General features: G+C 45.2%; 29 non-coding genes across 29 annotated transcripts; all 29 read left to right on the top strand.

Annotated features, from left to right (window-relative positions):
* Nucleotides 1-446: 446 nt before the first annotated feature.
* Nucleotides 447-519, top strand: trnaf-gaa (transfer RNA phenylalanine (anticodon GAA)). The gene has a single exon. It is a non-coding gene; the product is annotated as a tRNA-Phe (tRNA).
* A 427-nt stretch (nucleotides 520-946) lies between these two features.
* On the top strand, nucleotides 947-1,019 carry trnak-uuu (transfer RNA lysine (anticodon UUU)). The gene has a single exon. It is a non-coding gene; the product is annotated as a tRNA-Lys (tRNA).
* A 519-nt stretch (nucleotides 1,020-1,538) lies between these two features.
* Nucleotides 1,539-1,611, top strand: trnaf-gaa (transfer RNA phenylalanine (anticodon GAA)). Its single transcript has one exon. It is a non-coding gene; the product is annotated as a tRNA-Phe (tRNA).
* Nucleotides 1,612-2,038: 427 nt separating this feature from the next.
* On the top strand, nucleotides 2,039-2,111 carry trnak-uuu (transfer RNA lysine (anticodon UUU)). Its single transcript has one exon. It is a non-coding gene; the product is annotated as a tRNA-Lys (tRNA).
* Nucleotides 2,112-2,630: 519 nt separating this feature from the next.
* trnaf-gaa (transfer RNA phenylalanine (anticodon GAA)) lies at nucleotides 2,631-2,703 on the top strand. Its single transcript has one exon. It is a non-coding gene; the product is annotated as a tRNA-Phe (tRNA).
* Nucleotides 2,704-3,130: 427 nt separating this feature from the next.
* Nucleotides 3,131-3,203, top strand: trnak-uuu (transfer RNA lysine (anticodon UUU)). The gene has a single exon. It is a non-coding gene; the product is annotated as a tRNA-Lys (tRNA).
* A 515-nt stretch (nucleotides 3,204-3,718) lies between these two features.
* On the top strand, nucleotides 3,719-3,791 carry trnaf-gaa (transfer RNA phenylalanine (anticodon GAA)). Its single transcript has one exon. It is a non-coding gene; the product is annotated as a tRNA-Phe (tRNA).
* A 427-nt stretch (nucleotides 3,792-4,218) lies between these two features.
* On the top strand, nucleotides 4,219-4,291 carry trnak-uuu (transfer RNA lysine (anticodon UUU)). Its single transcript has one exon. It is a non-coding gene; the product is annotated as a tRNA-Lys (tRNA).
* A 515-nt stretch (nucleotides 4,292-4,806) lies between these two features.
* trnaf-gaa (transfer RNA phenylalanine (anticodon GAA)) lies at nucleotides 4,807-4,879 on the top strand. Its single transcript has one exon. It is a non-coding gene; the product is annotated as a tRNA-Phe (tRNA).
* Nucleotides 4,880-5,306: 427 nt separating this feature from the next.
* On the top strand, nucleotides 5,307-5,379 carry trnak-uuu (transfer RNA lysine (anticodon UUU)). Its single transcript has one exon. It is a non-coding gene; the product is annotated as a tRNA-Lys (tRNA).
* A 515-nt stretch (nucleotides 5,380-5,894) lies between these two features.
* Nucleotides 5,895-5,967, top strand: trnaf-gaa (transfer RNA phenylalanine (anticodon GAA)). Its single transcript has one exon. It is a non-coding gene; the product is annotated as a tRNA-Phe (tRNA).
* Nucleotides 5,968-6,394: 427 nt separating this feature from the next.
* On the top strand, nucleotides 6,395-6,467 carry trnak-uuu (transfer RNA lysine (anticodon UUU)). The gene has a single exon. It is a non-coding gene; the product is annotated as a tRNA-Lys (tRNA).
* A 515-nt stretch (nucleotides 6,468-6,982) lies between these two features.
* On the top strand, nucleotides 6,983-7,055 carry trnaf-gaa (transfer RNA phenylalanine (anticodon GAA)). The gene has a single exon. It is a non-coding gene; the product is annotated as a tRNA-Phe (tRNA).
* A 427-nt stretch (nucleotides 7,056-7,482) lies between these two features.
* trnak-uuu (transfer RNA lysine (anticodon UUU)) lies at nucleotides 7,483-7,555 on the top strand. The gene has a single exon. It is a non-coding gene; the product is annotated as a tRNA-Lys (tRNA).
* Nucleotides 7,556-8,069: 514 nt separating this feature from the next.
* Nucleotides 8,070-8,142, top strand: trnaf-gaa (transfer RNA phenylalanine (anticodon GAA)). Its single transcript has one exon. It is a non-coding gene; the product is annotated as a tRNA-Phe (tRNA).
* Nucleotides 8,143-8,569: 427 nt separating this feature from the next.
* trnak-uuu (transfer RNA lysine (anticodon UUU)) lies at nucleotides 8,570-8,642 on the top strand. Its single transcript has one exon. It is a non-coding gene; the product is annotated as a tRNA-Lys (tRNA).
* A 519-nt stretch (nucleotides 8,643-9,161) lies between these two features.
* trnaf-gaa (transfer RNA phenylalanine (anticodon GAA)) lies at nucleotides 9,162-9,234 on the top strand. The gene has a single exon. It is a non-coding gene; the product is annotated as a tRNA-Phe (tRNA).
* Nucleotides 9,235-9,661: 427 nt separating this feature from the next.
* trnak-uuu (transfer RNA lysine (anticodon UUU)) lies at nucleotides 9,662-9,734 on the top strand. Its single transcript has one exon. It is a non-coding gene; the product is annotated as a tRNA-Lys (tRNA).
* A 520-nt stretch (nucleotides 9,735-10,254) lies between these two features.
* Nucleotides 10,255-10,327, top strand: trnaf-gaa (transfer RNA phenylalanine (anticodon GAA)). Its single transcript has one exon. It is a non-coding gene; the product is annotated as a tRNA-Phe (tRNA).
* A 427-nt stretch (nucleotides 10,328-10,754) lies between these two features.
* trnak-uuu (transfer RNA lysine (anticodon UUU)) lies at nucleotides 10,755-10,827 on the top strand. The gene has a single exon. It is a non-coding gene; the product is annotated as a tRNA-Lys (tRNA).
* A 515-nt stretch (nucleotides 10,828-11,342) lies between these two features.
* On the top strand, nucleotides 11,343-11,415 carry trnaf-gaa (transfer RNA phenylalanine (anticodon GAA)). The gene has a single exon. It is a non-coding gene; the product is annotated as a tRNA-Phe (tRNA).
* A 427-nt stretch (nucleotides 11,416-11,842) lies between these two features.
* trnak-uuu (transfer RNA lysine (anticodon UUU)) lies at nucleotides 11,843-11,915 on the top strand. The gene has a single exon. It is a non-coding gene; the product is annotated as a tRNA-Lys (tRNA).
* A 515-nt stretch (nucleotides 11,916-12,430) lies between these two features.
* On the top strand, nucleotides 12,431-12,503 carry trnaf-gaa (transfer RNA phenylalanine (anticodon GAA)). The gene has a single exon. It is a non-coding gene; the product is annotated as a tRNA-Phe (tRNA).
* Nucleotides 12,504-12,930: 427 nt separating this feature from the next.
* On the top strand, nucleotides 12,931-13,003 carry trnak-uuu (transfer RNA lysine (anticodon UUU)). The gene has a single exon. It is a non-coding gene; the product is annotated as a tRNA-Lys (tRNA).
* Nucleotides 13,004-13,518: 515 nt separating this feature from the next.
* Nucleotides 13,519-13,591, top strand: trnaf-gaa (transfer RNA phenylalanine (anticodon GAA)). The gene has a single exon. It is a non-coding gene; the product is annotated as a tRNA-Phe (tRNA).
* A 427-nt stretch (nucleotides 13,592-14,018) lies between these two features.
* trnak-uuu (transfer RNA lysine (anticodon UUU)) lies at nucleotides 14,019-14,091 on the top strand. The gene has a single exon. It is a non-coding gene; the product is annotated as a tRNA-Lys (tRNA).
* Nucleotides 14,092-14,606: 515 nt separating this feature from the next.
* trnaf-gaa (transfer RNA phenylalanine (anticodon GAA)) lies at nucleotides 14,607-14,679 on the top strand. Its single transcript has one exon. It is a non-coding gene; the product is annotated as a tRNA-Phe (tRNA).
* A 427-nt stretch (nucleotides 14,680-15,106) lies between these two features.
* trnak-uuu (transfer RNA lysine (anticodon UUU)) lies at nucleotides 15,107-15,179 on the top strand. Its single transcript has one exon. It is a non-coding gene; the product is annotated as a tRNA-Lys (tRNA).
* Nucleotides 15,180-15,694: 515 nt separating this feature from the next.
* Nucleotides 15,695-15,767, top strand: trnaf-gaa (transfer RNA phenylalanine (anticodon GAA)). The gene has a single exon. It is a non-coding gene; the product is annotated as a tRNA-Phe (tRNA).
* Nucleotides 15,768-15,783: the final 16 nt, after the last annotated feature.

Consider the following 15,783-nt stretch of genomic DNA (forward strand, 5'->3'; position numbering starts at 1 on the left):
TGTCATCTTTAGCAAAGTCCATAGACTGCAGGTGGGATGACGATATGGGATTTGTGGATATCAGGGACAGAGGCCTCTTTCAGATAATCCCACCGTACAAGCTCTGTAAAGAATCTTTTCCTGCCCCTCGGTCCAACTCACCGCCAGTTGGTTCTCAGCTCAGCTCCTTTGCGAAACCCGGTGTCTAAGACATGCCAATCTCACCAAATCCGCCCTGGGTTTCTCGACACGTTACACTTTCACTTTTTTTCTGTCTTACTTTAAGAGAGCAACTTTGCTCTTTAAGAGAGCAAAGTTCATCACAGTTCACTGTTAAATCCAAAGCTTAAAAGTTCACTTCACATTGATCCAGTGTCTCAGAATGGCAGCTGTAGTGCAGTTTGGCCAGCTGTAGACCTGACTGGTCATTAGAATGCAATTTTTGAGCACTTTCCATTGCAAAACGTGCCGAAATAGCTCAGCTGGGAGAGCGTTAGACTGAAGATCTAAAGGACCCTAGTTCGATCCTGGGTTTCGGCAAAGCTATTTTGGTCACCATCTAGGGCTTGGTAGGTTTGTTGGTAGGACTTCATTATACGGCCTACAACTACGTGGATCATTGCCATCAAATGAGAAAACAAACACAGATGGTGCAGCTTGCAAACGTCCATCAAGTGGAGGTGGAATTTGAAGAAGGTCCTCCTTCAGAAGCTCCCAGGCCTCACCCATTATACCATTGACTTACCTAGGGCTTGGTAGGTTGGGTGATCACACGTCATAATACAGCCTAGCGATGTTTCCCCTAGAATCAAATCCTTCCCTTGGCTCTTGTCTGAAATGACCATTTAATAATATCTAACTGCAAATCCTCACCAGTACCTACAGTAAAATGAGAGGATAAGAGATCACGTTTTTACAGAAAAGAAAGACAATATGTGTCCCAGAGGACAAACACGTGACTCTTGTTACCTGGGTAGCTCAGATGGAAGAGCATCAGACTTTTAATCTGAGGGTCCAGGGTTCAAGTCCCTGTCCAGGTGTCTCCTTTGGATCCTTGCCCTTCCATGGCTTTACCTAACAAGCTCAGTTGTTCTTGATAGTTCTGTGACCTCATTGTCATCTTTAGCAAAGTCCATAGACTGCAGGTGGGATGACGATATGGGATTTGTGGATATCAGGGACAGAGGCCTCTTTCAGATAATCCCACCGTACAAGCTCTGTAAAGAATTATTCCTGCCCCTCGGTCCAACTCACCGCCAGTTGGTTCTCAGCTCAGCTCCTTTGCGAAACCCGGTGTCTAAGACATGCCAATCTCACCAAATCCGCCCTGGGTTTCTCGACACGTTACACTTTCACTTTTTTTCTGTCTTACTTTAAGAGAGCAACTTTGCTCTTTAAGAGAGCAAAGTTCATCACAGTTCACTGTTAAATCCAAAGCTTAAAAGTTCACTTCACATTGATCCAGTGTCTCAGAATGGCAGCTGTAGTGCAGTTTGGCCAGCTGTAGACCTGACTGGTGATTAGAATGCAATTTTTGAGCACTTTCCATTGCAAAACGTGCCGAAATAGCTCAGCTGGGAGAGCGTTAGACTGAAGATCTAAAGGACCCTAGTTCGATCCTGGGTTTCGGCAAAGCTATTTTGGTCACCATCTAGGGCTTGGTAGGTTTGTTGGTAGGACTTCATTATACGGCCTACAACTACGTGGATCATTGCCATCAAATGAGAAAACAAACACAGATGGTGCAGCTTGCAAACGTCCATCAAGTGGAGGTGGAATTTGAAGAAGGTCCTCCTTCAGAAGCTCCCAGGCCTCACCCATTATACCATTGACTTACCTAGGGCTTGGTAGGTTGGGTGATCACACGTCATAATACAGCCTAGCGATGTTTCCCCTAGAATCAAATCCTTCCCTTGGCTCTTGTCTGAAATGACCATTTAATAATATCTAACTGCAAATCCTCACCAGTACCTACAGTAAAATGAGAGGATAAGAGATCACGTTTTTACAGAAAAGAAAGACAATATGTGTCCCAGAGGACAAACACGTGACTCTTGTTACCTGGGTAGCTCAGATGGAAGAGCATCAGACTTTTAATCTGAGGGTCCAGGGTTCAAGTCCCTGTCCAGGTGTCTCCTTTGGATCCTTGCCCTTCCATGGCTTTACCTAACAAGCTCAGTTGTTCTTGATAGTTCTGTGACCTCATTGTCATCTTTAGCAAAGTCCATAGACTGCAGGTGGGATGACGATATGGGATTTGTGGATATCAGGGACAGAGGCCTCTTTCAGATAATCCCACCGTACAAGCTCTGTAAAGAATTATTCCTGCCCCTCGGTCCAACTCACCGCCAGTTGGTTCTCAGCTCAGCTCCTTTGCGAAACCCGGTGTCTAAGACATGCCAATCTCACCAAATCCGCCCTGGGTTTCTCGACACGTTACACTTTCACTTTTTTTCTGTCTTACTTTAAGAGAGCAACTTTGCTCTTTAAGAGAGCAAAGTTCATCACAGTTCACTGTTAAATCCAAAGCTTAAAAGTTCACTTCACATTGATCCAGTGTCTCAGAATGGCAGCTGTAGTGCAGTTTGGCCAGCTGTAGACCTGACTGGTCATTAGAATGCAATTTTTGAGCACTTTCCATTGCAAAACGTGCCGAAATAGCTCAGCTGGGAGAGCGTTAGACTGAAGATCTAAAGGACCCTAGTTCGATCCTGGGTTTCGGCAAAGCTATTTTGGTCACCATCTAGGGCTTGGTAGGTTTGTTGGTAGGACTTCATTATACGGCCTACAACTACGTGGATCATTGCCATCAAATGAGAAAACAAACACAGATGGTGCAGCTTGCAAACGTCCATCAAGTGGAGGTGGAATTTGAAGAAGGTCCTCCTTCAGAAGCTCCCAGGCCTCACCCATTATACCATTGACTTACCTAGGGCTTTGTAGGTTGGGTGATCACACGTCATAATACAGTCTAGCGATGTTTCCCCTAGAATCAAATCCTTCCCTTGGCTCTTGTCTGAAATGACCATTTAATAATATCTAACTGCAAATCCTCACCAGTACCTACAGTAAAATGAGAGGATAAGAGATCACGTTTTTACAGAAAAGAAAGACAATATGTGTCCCAGAGGACAAACACGTGACTCTTGTTACCTGGGTAGCTCAGATGGAAGAGCATCAGACTTTTAATCTGAGGGTCCAGGGTTCAAGTCCCTGTCCAGGTGTCTCCTTTGGATCCTTGCCCTTCCATGGCTTTACCTAACAAGCTCAGTTGTTCTTGATAGTTCTGTGACCTCATTGTCATCTTTAGCAAAGTCCATAGACTGCAGGTGGGATGACGATATGGGATTTGTGGATATCAGGGACAGAGGCCTCTTTCAGATAATCCCACCGTACAAGCTCTGTAAAGAATCTTTTCCTGCCCCTCGGTCCAACTCACCGCCAGTTGGTTCTCAGCTCAGCTCCTTTGCGAAACCCGGTGTCTAAGACATGCCAATCTCACCAAATCCGCCCTGGGTTTCTCGACACGTTACACTTTCACTTTTTTTCTGTCTTACTTTGGGTGGGACAACATTTAAGAGAGCAAAGTTCATCACAGTTCACTGTTAAATCCAAAGCTTAAAAGTTCACTTCACATTGATCCAGTGTCTCAGAATGGCAGCTGTAGTGCAGTTTGGCCAGCTGTAGACCTGACTGGTCATTAGAATGCAATTTTTGAGCACTTTCCATTGCAAAACGTGCCGAAATAGCTCAGCTGGGAGAGCGTTAGACTGAAGATCTAAAGGACCCTAGTTCGATCCTGGGTTTCGGCAAAGCTATTTTGGTCACCATCTAGGGCTTGGTAGGTTTGTTGGTAGGACTTCATTATACGGCCTACAACTACGTGGATCATTGCCATCAAATGAGAAAACAAACACAGATGGTGCAGCTTGCAAACGTCCATCAAGTGGAGGTGGAATTTGAAGAAGGTCCTCCTTCAGAAGCTCCCAGGCCTCACCCATTATACCATTGACTTACCTAGGGCTTTGTAGGTTGGGTGATCACACGTCATAATACAGCCTAGCGATGTTTCCCCTAGAATCAAATCCTTCCCTTGGCTCTTGTCTGAAATGACCATTTAATAATATCTAACTGCAAATCCTCACCAGTACCTACAGTAAAATGAGAGGATAAGAGATCACGTTTTTACAGAAAAGAAAGACAATATGTGTCCCAGAGGACAAACACGTGACTCTTGTTACCTGGGTAGCTCAGATGGAAGAGCATCAGACTTTTAATCTGAGGGTCCAGGGTTCAAGTCCCTGTCCAGGTGTCTCCTTTGGATCCTTGCCCTTCCATGGCTTTACCTAACAAGCTCAGTTGTTCTTGATAGTTCTGTGACCTCATTGTCATCTTTAGCAAAGTCCATAGACTGCAGGTGGGATGACGATATGGGATTTGTGGATATCAGGGACAGAGGCCTCTTTCAGATAATCCCACCGTACAAGCTCTGTAAAGAATCTTTTCCTGCCCCTCGGTCCAACTCACCGCCAGTTGGTTCTCAGCTCAGCTCCTTTGCGAAACCCGGTGTCTAAGACATGCCAATCTCACCAAATCCGCCCTGGGTTTCTCGACACGTTACACTTTCACTTTTTTTCTGTCTTACTTTGGGTGGGACAACATTTAAGAGAGCAAAGTTCATCACAGTTCACTGTTAAATCCAAAGCTTAAAAGTTCACTTCACATTGATCCAGTGTCTCAGAATGGCAGCTGTAGTGCAGTTTGGCCAGCTGTAGACCTGACTGGTCATTAGAATGCAATTTTTGAGCACTTTCCATTGCAAAACGTGCCGAAATAGCTCAGCTGGGAGAGCGTTAGACTGAAGATCTAAAGGACCCTAGTTCGATCCTGGGTTTCGGCAAAGCTATTTTGGTCACCATCTAGGGCTTGGTAGGTTTGTTGGTAGGACTTCATTATACGGCCTACAACTACGTGGATCATTGCCATCAAATGAGAAAACAAACACAGATGGTGCAGCTTGCAAACGTCCATCAAGTGGAGGTGGAATTTGAAGAAGGTCCTCCTTCAGAAGCTCCCAGGCCTCACCCATTATACCATTGACTTACCTAGGGCTTTGTAGGTTGGGTGATCACACGTCATAATACAGCCTAGCGATGTTTCCCCTAGAATCAAATCCTTCCCTTGGCTCTTGTCTGAAATGACCATTTAATAATATCTAACTGCAAATCCTCACCAGTACCTACAGTAAAATGAGAGGATAAGAGATCACGTTTTTACAGAAAAGAAAGACAATATGTGTCCCAGAGGACAAACACGTGACTCTTGTTACCTGGGTAGCTCAGATGGAAGAGCATCAGACTTTTAATCTGAGGGTCCAGGGTTCAAGTCCCTGTCCAGGTGTCTCCTTTGGATCCTTGCCCTTCCATGGCTTTACCTAACAAGCTCAGTTGTTCTTGATAGTTCTGTGACCTCATTGTCATCTTTAGCAAAGTCCATAGACTGCAGGTGGGATGACGATATGGGATTTGTGGATATCAGGGACAGAGGCCTCTTTCAGATAATCCCACCGTACAAGCTCTGTAAAGAATCTTTTCCTGCCCCTCGGTCCAACTCACCGCCAGTTGGTTCTCAGCTCAGCTCCTTTGCGAAACCCGGTGTCTAAGACATGCCAATCTCACCAAATCCGCCCTGGGTTTCTCGACACGTTACACTTTCACTTTTTTTCTGTCTTACTTTGGGTGGGACAACATTTAAGAGAGCAAAGTTCATCACAGTTCACTGTTAAATCCAAAGCTTAAAAGTTCACTTCACATTGATCCAGTGTCTCAGAATGGCAGCTGTAGTGCAGTTTGGCCAGCTGTAGACCTGACTGGTCATTAGAATGCAATTTTTGAGCACTTTCCATTGCAAAACGTGCCGAAATAGCTCAGCTGGGAGAGCGTTAGACTGAAGATCTAAAGGACCCTAGTTCGATCCTGGGTTTCGGCAAAGCTATTTTGGTCACCATCTAGGGCTTGGTAGGTTTGCTGGTAGGACTTCATTATACGGCCTACAACTACGTGGATCATTGCCATCAAATGAGAAAACAAACACAGATGGTGCAGCTTGCAAACATCCATCAAGTGGAGGTGGAATTTGAAGAAGGTCCTCCTTCAGAAGCTCCCAGGCCTCACCCATTATACCATTGACTTACCTAGGGCTTGGTAGGTTGGGTGATCACACGTCATAATACAGCCTAGCGATGTTTCCCCTAGAATCAAATCCTTCCCTTGGCTCTTGTCTGAAATGACCATTTAATAATATCTAACTGCAAATCCTCACCAGTACCTACAGTAAAATGAGAGGATAAGAGATCACGTTTTTACAGAAAAGAAAGACAATATGTGTCCCAGAGGACAAACATGTGACTCTTGTTACCTGGGTAGCTCAGATGGAAGAGCATCAGACTTTTAATCTGAGGGTCCAGGGTTCAAGTCCCTGTCCAGGTGTCTCCTTTGGATCCTTGCCCTTCCATGGCTTTACCTAACAAGCTCAGTTGTTCTTGATAGTTCTGTGACCTCATTGTCATCTTTAGCAAAGTCCATAGACTGCAGGTGGGATGACGATATGGGATTTGTGGATATCAGGGACAGAGGCCTCTTTCAGATAATCCCACCGTACAAGCTCTGTAAAGAATCTTTTCCTGCCCCTCGGTCCAACTCACCGCCAGTTGGTTCTCAGCTCAGCTCCTTTGCGAAACCCGGTGTCTAAGACATGCCAATCTCACCAAATCCGCCCTGGGTTTCTCGACACGTTACACTTTCACTTTTTTTCTGTCTTACTTTGGGTGGGACAACATTTAAGAGAGCAAAGTTCATCACAGTTCACTGTTAAATCCAAAGCTTAAAAGTTCACTTCACATTGATCCAGTGTCTCAGAATGGCAGCTGTAGTGCAGTTTGGCCAGCTGTAGACCTGACTGGTCATTAGAATGCAATTTTTGAGCACTTTCCATTGCAAAACGTGCCGAAATAGCTCAGCTGGGAGAGCGTTAGACTGAAGATCTAAAGGACCCTAGTTCGATCCTGGGTTTCGGCAAAGCTATTTTGGTCACCATCTAGGGCTTGGTAGGTTTGTTGGTAGGACTTCATTATACGGCCTACAACTACGTGGATCATTGCCATCAAATGAGAAAACAAACACAGATGGTGCAGCTTGCAAACGTCCATCAAGTGGAGGTTGAATTTGAAGAAGGTCCTCCTTCAGAAGCTCCCAGGCCTCACCCATTATACCATTGACTTACCTAGGGCTTGGTAGGTTGGGTGATCACACGTCATAATACAGCCTAGCGATGTTTCCCCTAGAATCAAATCCTTCCCTTGGCTCTTGTCTGAAATGACCATTTAATAATATCTAACTGCAAATCCTCACCAGTACCTACAGTAAAATGAGAGGATAAGAGATCACGTTTTTACAGAAAAGAAAGACAATATGTGTCCCAGAGGACAAACACGTGACTCTTGTTACCTGGGTAGCTCAGATGGAAGAGCATCAGACTTTTAATCTGAGGGTCCAGGGTTCAAGTCCCTGTCCAGGTGTCTCCTTTGGATCCTTGCCCTTCCATGGCTTTACCTAACAAGCTCAGTTGTTCTTGATAGTTCTGTGACCTCATTGTCATCTTTAGCAAAGTCCATAGACTGCAGGTGGGATGACGATATGGGATTTGTGGATATCAGGGACAGAGGCCTCTTTCAGATAATCCCACCGTACAAGCTCTGTAAAGAATTATTCCTGCCCCTCGGTCCAACTCACCGCCAGTTGGTTCTCAGCTCAGCTCCTTTGCGAAACCCGGTGTCTAAGACATGCCAATCTCACCAAATCCGCCCTGGGTTTCTCGACACGTTACACTTTCACTTTTTTTCTGTCTTACTTTGGGTGGGACAACATTTAAGAGAGCAAAGTTCATCACAGTTCACTGTTAAATCCAAAGCTTAAAAGTTCACTTCACATTGATCCAGTGTCTCAGAATGGCAGCTGTAGTGCAGTTTGGCCAGCTGTAGACCTGACTGGTGATTAGAATGCAATTTTTGAGCACTTTCCATTGCAAAACGTGCCGAAATAGCTCAGCTGGGAGAGCGTTAGACTGAAGATCTAAAGGACCCTAGTTCGATCCTGGGTTTCGGCAAAGCTATTTTGGTCACCATCTAGGGCTTGGTAGGTTTGTTGGTAGGACTTCATTATACGGCCTACAACTACGTGGATCATTGCCATCAAATGAGAAAACAAACACAGATGGTGCAGCTTGCAAACGTCCATCAAGTGGAGGTGGAATTTGAAGAAGGTCCTCCTTCAGAAGCTCCCAGGCCTCACCCATTATACCATTGACTTACCTAGGGCTTGGTAGGTTGGGTGATCACACGTCATAATACAGCCTAGCGATGTTTCCCCTAGAATCAAATCCTTCCCTTGGCTCTTGTCTGAAATGACCATTTAATAATATCTAACTGCAAATCCTCACCAGTACCTACAGTAAAATGAGAGGATAAGAGATCACGTTTTTACAGAAAAGAAAGACAATATGTGTCCCAGAGGACAAACACGTGACTCTTGTTACCTGGGTAGCTCAGATGGAAGAGCATCAGACTTTTAATCTGAGGGTCCAGGGTTCAAGTCCCTGTCCAGGTGTCTCCTTTGGATCCTTGCCCTTCCATGGCTTTACCTAACAAGCTCAGTTGTTCTTGATAGTTCTGTGACCTCATTGTCATCTTTAGCAAAGTCCATAGACTGCAGGTGGGATGACGATATGGGATTTGTGGATATCAGGGACAGAGGCCTCTTTCAGATAATCCCACCGTACAAGCTCTGTAAAGAATTATTCCTGCCCCTCGGTCCAACTCACCGCCAGTTGGTTCTCAGCTCAGCTCCTTTGCGAAACCCGGTGTCTAAGACATGCCAATCTCACCAAATCCGCCCTGGGTTTCTCGACACGTTACACTTTCACTTTTTTTCTGTCTTACTTTAAGAGAGCAACTTTGCTCTTTAAGAGAGCAAAGTTCATCACAGTTCACTGTTAAATCCAAAGCTTAAAAGTTCACTTCACATTGATCCAGTGTCTCAGAATGGCAGCTGTAGTGCAGTTTGGCCAGCTGTAGACCTGACTGGTCATTAGAATGCAATTTTTGAGCACTTTCCATTGCAAAACGTGCCGAAATAGCTCAGCTGGGAGAGCGTTAGACTGAAGATCTAAAGGACCCTAGTTCGATCCTGGGTTTCGGCAAAGCTATTTTGGTCACCATCTAGGGCTTGGTAGGTTTGTTGGTAGGACTTCATTATACGGCCTACAACTACGTGGATCATTGCCATCAAATGAGAAAACAAACACAGATGGTGCAGCTTGCAAACGTCCATCAAGTGGAGGTGGAATTTGAAGAAGGTCCTCCTTCAGAAGCTCCCAGGCCTCACCCATTATACCATTGACTTACCTAGGGCTTGGTAGGTTGGGTGATCACACGTCATAATACAGCCTAGCGATGTTTCCCCTAGAATCAAATCCTTCCCTTGGCTCTTGTCTGAAATGACCATTTAATAATATCTAACTGCAAATCCTCACCAGTACCTACAGTAAAATGAGAGGATAAGAGATCACGTTTTTACAGAAAAGAAAGACAATATGTGTCCCAGAGGACAAACACGTGACTCTTGTTACCTGGGTAGCTCAGATGGAAGAGCATCAGACTTTTAATCTGAGGGTCCAGGGTTCAAGTCCCTGTCCAGGTGTCTCCTTTGGATCCTTGCCCTTCCATGGCTTTACCTAACAAGCTCAGTTGTTCTTGATAGTTCTGTGACCTCATTGTCATCTTTAGCAAAGTCCATAGACTGCAGGTGGGATGACGATATGGGATTTGTGGATATCAGGGACAGAGGCCTCTTTCAGATAATCCCACCGTACAAGCTCTGTAAAGAATCTTTTCCTGCCCCTCGGTCCAACTCACCGCCAGTTGGTTCTCAGCTCAGCTCCTTTGCGAAACCCGGTGTCTAAGACATGCCAATCTCACCAAATCCGCCCTGGGTTTCTCGACACGTTACACTTTCACTTTTTTTCTGTCTTACTTTAAGAGAGCAACTTTGCTCTTTAAGAGAGCAAAGTTCATCACAGTTCACTGTTAAATCCAAAGCTTAAAAGTTCACTTCACATTGATCCAGTGTCTCAGAATGGCAGCTGTAGTGCAGTTTGGCCAGCTGTAGACCTGACTGGTCATTAGAATGCAATTTTTGAGCACTTTCCATTGCAAAACGTGCCGAAATAGCTCAGCTGGGAGAGCGTTAGACTGAAGATCTAAAGGACCCTAGTTCGATCCTGGGTTTCGGCAAAGCTATTTTGGTCACCATCTAGGGCTTGGTAGGTTTGTTGGTAGGACTTCATTATACGGCCTACAACTACGTGGATCATTGCCATCAAATGAGAAAACAAACACAGATGGTGCAGCTTGCAAACGTCCATCAAGTGGAGGTGGAATTTGAAGAAGGTCCTCCTTCAGAAGCTCCCAGGCCTCACCCATTATACCATTGACTTACCTAGGGCTTGGTAGGTTGGGTGATCACACGTCATAATACAGCCTAGCGATGTTTCCCCTAGAATCAAATCCTTCCCTTGGCTCTTGTCTGAAATGACCATTTAATAATATCTAACTGCAAATCCTCACCAGTACCTACAGTAAAATGAGAGGATAAGAGATCACGTTTTTACAGAAAAGAAAGACAATATGTGTCCCAGAGGACAAACACGTGACTCTTGTTACCTGGGTAGCTCAGATGGAAGAGCATCAGACTTTTAATCTGAGGGTCCAGGGTTCAAGTCCCTGTCCAGGTGTCTCCTTTGGATCCTTGCCCTTCCATGGCTTTACCTAACAAGCTCAGTTGTTCTTGATAGTTCTGTGACCTCATTGTCATCTTTAGCAAAGTCCATAGACTGCAGGTGGGATGACGATATGGGATTTGTGGATATCAGGGACAGAGGCCTCTTTCAGATAATCCCACCGTACAAGCTCTGTAAAGAATCTTTTCCTGCCCCTCGGTCCAACTCACCGCCAGTTGGTTCTCAGCTCAGCTCCTTTGCGAAACCCGGTGTCTAAGACATGCCAATCTCACCAAATCCGCCCTGGGTTTCTCGACACGTTACACTTTCACTTTTTTTCTGTCTTACTTTGGGTGGGACAACATTTAAGAGAGCAAAGTTCATCACAGTTCACTGTTAAATCCAAAGCTTAAAAGTTCACTTCACATTGATCCAGTGTCTCAGAATGGCAGCTGTAGTGCAGTTTGGCCAGCTGTAGACCTGACTGGTGATTAGAATGCAATTTTTGAGCACTTTCCATTGCAAAACGTGCCGAAATAGCTCAGCTGGGAGAGCGTTAGACTGAAGATCTAAAGGACCCTAGTTCGATCCTGGGTTTCGGCAAAGCTATTTTGGTCACCATCTAGGGCTTGGTAGGTTTGCTGGTAGGACTTCATTATACGGCCTACAACTACGTGGATCATTGCCATCAAATGAGAAAACAAACACAGATGGTGCAGCTTGCAAACATCCATCAAGTGGAGGTGGAATTTGAAGAAGGTCCTCCTTCAGAAGCTCCCAGGCCTCACCCATTATACCATTGACTTACCTAGGGCTTGGTAGGTTGGGTGATCACACGTCATAATACAGCCTAGCGATGTTTCCCCTAGAATCAAATCCTTCCCTTGGCTCTTGTCTGAAATGACCATTTAATAATATCTAACTGCAAATCCTCACCAGTACCTACAGTAAAATGAGAGGATAAGAGATCACGTTTTTACAGAAAAGAAAGACAATATGTGTCCCAGAGGACAAACATGTGACTCTTGTTACCTGGGTAGCTCAGATGGAAGAGCATCAGACTTTTAATCTGAGGGTCCAGGGTTCAAGTCCCTGTCCAGGTGTCTCCTTTGGATCCTTGCCCTTCCATGGCTTTACCTAACAAGCTCAGTTGTTCTTGATAGTTCTGTGACCTCATTGTCATCTTTAGCAAAGTCCATAGACTGCAGGTGGGATGACGATATGGGATTTGTGGATATCAGGGACAGAGGCCTCTTTCAGATAATCCCACCGTACAAGCTCTGTAAAGAATCTTTTCCTGCCCCTCGGTCCAACTCACCGCCAGTTGGTTCTCAGCTCAGCTCCTTTGCGAAACCCGGTGTCTAAGACATGCCAATCTCACCAAATCCGCCCTGGGTTTCTCGACACGTTACACTTTCACTTTTTTTCTGTCTTACTTTGGGTGGGACAACATTTAAGAGAGCAAAGTTCATCACAGTTCACTGTTAAATCCAAAGCTTAAAAGTTCACTTCACATTGATCCAGTGTCTCAGAATGGCAGCTGTAGTGCAGTTTGGCCAGCTGTAGACCTGACTGGTCATTAGAATGCAATTTTTGAGCACTTTCCATTGCAAAACGTGCCGAAATAGCTCAGCTGGGAGAGCGTTAGACTGAAGATCTAAAGGACCCTAGTCCGATCCTGGGTTTCGGCAAAGCTATTTTGGTCACCATCTAGGGCTTGGTAGTTTTGTTGGTAGGACTTCATTATACGGCCTACAACTACGTGGATCATTGCCATCAAATGAGAAAACAAACACAGATGGTGCAGCTTGCAAACATCCATCAAGTGGAGGTGGAATTTGAAGAAGGTCCTCCTTCAGAAGCTCCCAGGCCTCACCCATTATACCATTGACTTACCTAGGGCTTGGTAGGTTGGGTGATCACACGTCATAATACAGCCTAGCGATGTTTCCCCTAGAATCAAATCCTTCCCTTGGCTCTTGTCTGAAATGACCATTTAATAATATCTAACTGCAAATCCTCACCAGTACCTACAGTAAAATGAGAGGATAAGAGATCACGTTTTTACAGAAAAGAAAGACAATATGTGTCCCAGAGGACAAACACGTGACTCTTGTTACCTGGGTAGCTCAGATGGAAGAGCATCAGACTTTTAATCTGAGGGTCCAGGGTTCAAGTCCCTGTCCAGGTGTCTCCTTTGGATCCTTGCCCTTCCATGGCTTTACCTAACAAGCTCAGTTGTTCTTGATAGTTCTGTGACCTCATTGTCATCTTTAGCAAAGTCCATAGACTGCAGGTGGGATGACGATATGGGATTTGTGGATATCAGGGACAGAGGCCTCTTTCAGATAATCCCACCGTACAAGCTCTGTAAAGAATCTTTTCCTGCCCCTCGGTCCAACTCACCGCCAGTTGGTTCTCAGCTCAGCTCCTTTGCGAAACCCGGTGTCTAAGACATGCCAATCTCACCAAATCCGCCCTGGGTTTCTCGACACGTTACACTTTCACTTTTTTTCTGTCTTACTTTGGGTGGGACAACATTTAAGAGAGCAAAGTTCATCACAGTTCACTGTTAAATCCAAAGCTTAAAAGTTCACTTCACATTGATCCAGTGTCTCAGAATGGCAGCTGTAGTGCAGTTTGGCCAGCTGTAGACCTGACTGGTGATTAGAATGCAATTTTTGAGCACTTTCCATTGCAAAACGTGCCGAAATAGCTCAGCTGGGAGAGCGTTAGACTGAAGATCTAAAGGACCCTAGTTCGATCCTGGGTTTCGGCAAAGCTATTTTGGTCACCATCTAGGGCTTGGTAGGTTTGTTGGTAGGACTTCATTATACGGCCTACAACTACGTGGATCATTGCCATCAAATGAGAAAACAAACACAGATGGTGCAGCTTGCAAACGTCCATCAAGTGGAGGTGGAATTTGAAGAAGGTCCTCCTTCAGAAGCTCCCAGGCCTCACCCATTATACCATTGACTTACCTAGGGCTTTGTAGGTTGGGTGATCACACGTCATAATACAGTCTAGCGATGTTTCCCCTAGAATCAAATCCTTCCCTTGGCTCTTGTCTGAAATGACCATTTAATAATATCTAACTGCAAATCCTCACCAGTACCTACAGTAAAATGAGAGGATAAGAGATCACGTTTTTACAGAAAAGAAAGACAATATGTGTCCCAGAGGACAAACATGTGACTCTTGTTACCTGGGTAGCTCAGATGGAAGAGCATCAGACTTTTAATCTGAGGGTCCAGGGTTCAAGTCCCTGTCCAGGTGTCTCCTTTGGATCCTTGCCCTTCCATGGCTTTACCTAACAAGCTCAGTTGTTCTTGATAGTTCTGTGACCTCATTGTCATCTTTAGCAAAGTCCATAGACTGCAGGTGGGATGACGATATGGGATTTGTGGATATCAGGGACAGAGGCCTCTTTCAGATAATCCCACCGTACAAGCTCTGTAAAGAATCTTTTCCTGCCCCTCGGTCCAACTCACCGCCAGTTGGTTCTCAGCTCAGCTCCTTTGCGAAACCCGGTGTCTAAGACATGCCAATCTCACCAAATCCGCCCTGGGTTTCTCGACACGTTACACTTTCACTTTTTTTCTGTCTTACTTTGGGTGGGACAACATTTAAGAGAGCAAAGTTCATCACAGTTCACTGTTAAATCCAAAGCTTAAAAGTTCACTTCACATTGATCCAGTGTCTCAGAATGGCAGCTGTAGTGCAGTTTGGCCAGCTGTAGACCTGACTGGTCATTAGAATGCAATTTTTGAGCACTTTCCATTGCAAAACGTGCCGAAATAGCTCAGCTGGGAGAGCGTTAGACTGAAGATCTAAAGGACCCTAGTTCGATCCTGGGTTTCGGCAAAGCTATTTTGGTCACCATCTAGGGCTTGGTAGGTTTGTTGGTAGGACTTCATTATACGGCCTACAACTACGTGGATCATTGCCATCAAATGAGAAAACAAACACAGATGGTGCAGCTTGCAAACGTCCATCAAGTGGAGGTGGAATTTGAAGAAGGTCCTCCTTCAGAAGCTCCCAGGCCTCACCCATTATACCATTGACTTACCTAGGGCTTTGTAGGTTGGGTGATCACACGTCATAATACAGCCTAGCGATGTTTCCCCTAGAATCAAATCCTTCCCTTGGCTCTTGTCTGAAATGACCATTTAATAATATCTAACTGCAAATCCTCACCAGTACCTACAGTAAAATGAGAGGATAAGAGATCACGTTTTTACAGAAAAGAAAGACAATATGTGTCCCAGAGGACAAACACGTGACTCTTGTTACCTGGGTAGCTCAGATGGAAGAGCATCAGACTTTTAATCTGAGGGTCCAGGGTTCAAGTCCCTGTCCAGGTGTCTCCTTTGGATCCTTGCCCTTCCATGGCTTTACCTAACAAGCTCAGTTGTTCTTGATAGTTCTGTGACCTCATTGTCATCTTTAGCAAAGTCCATAGACTGCAGGTGGGATGACGATATGGGATTTGTGGATATCAGGGACAGAGGCCTCTTTCAGATAATCCCACCGTACAAGCTCTGTAAAGAATCTTTTCCTGCCCCTCGGTCCAACTCACCGCCAGTTGGTTCTCAGCTCAGCTCCTTTGCGAAACCCGGTGTCTAAGACATGCCAATCTCACCAAATCCGCCCTGGGTTTCTCGACACGTTACACTTTCACTTTTTTTCTGTCTTACTTTGGGTGGGACAACATTTAAGAGAGCAAAGTTCATCACAGTTCACTGTTAAATCCAAAGCTTAAAAGTTCACTTCACATTGATCCAGTGTCTCAGAATGGCAGCTGTAGTGCAGTTTGGCCAGCTGTAGACCTGACTGGTCATTAGAATGCAATTTTTGAGCACTTTCCATTGCAAAACGTGCCGAAATAGCTCAGCTGGGAGAGCGTTAGACTGAAGATCTAAAGGACCCTAGTTCGATCCTGGGTTTCGGCAAAGCTATTTTGGTCAC

The sequence above is a fragment of the Copadichromis virginalis genome, linkage group LG5 (assembly GCF_057382275.1).
Source record: "Copadichromis virginalis isolate Kocher_CV1m ecotype Utaka linkage group LG5, C_Virginalis_male_GT1.1, whole genome shotgun sequence".
Classification (NCBI taxonomy): domain Eukaryota; kingdom Metazoa; phylum Chordata; class Actinopteri; order Cichliformes; family Cichlidae; genus Copadichromis; species Copadichromis virginalis.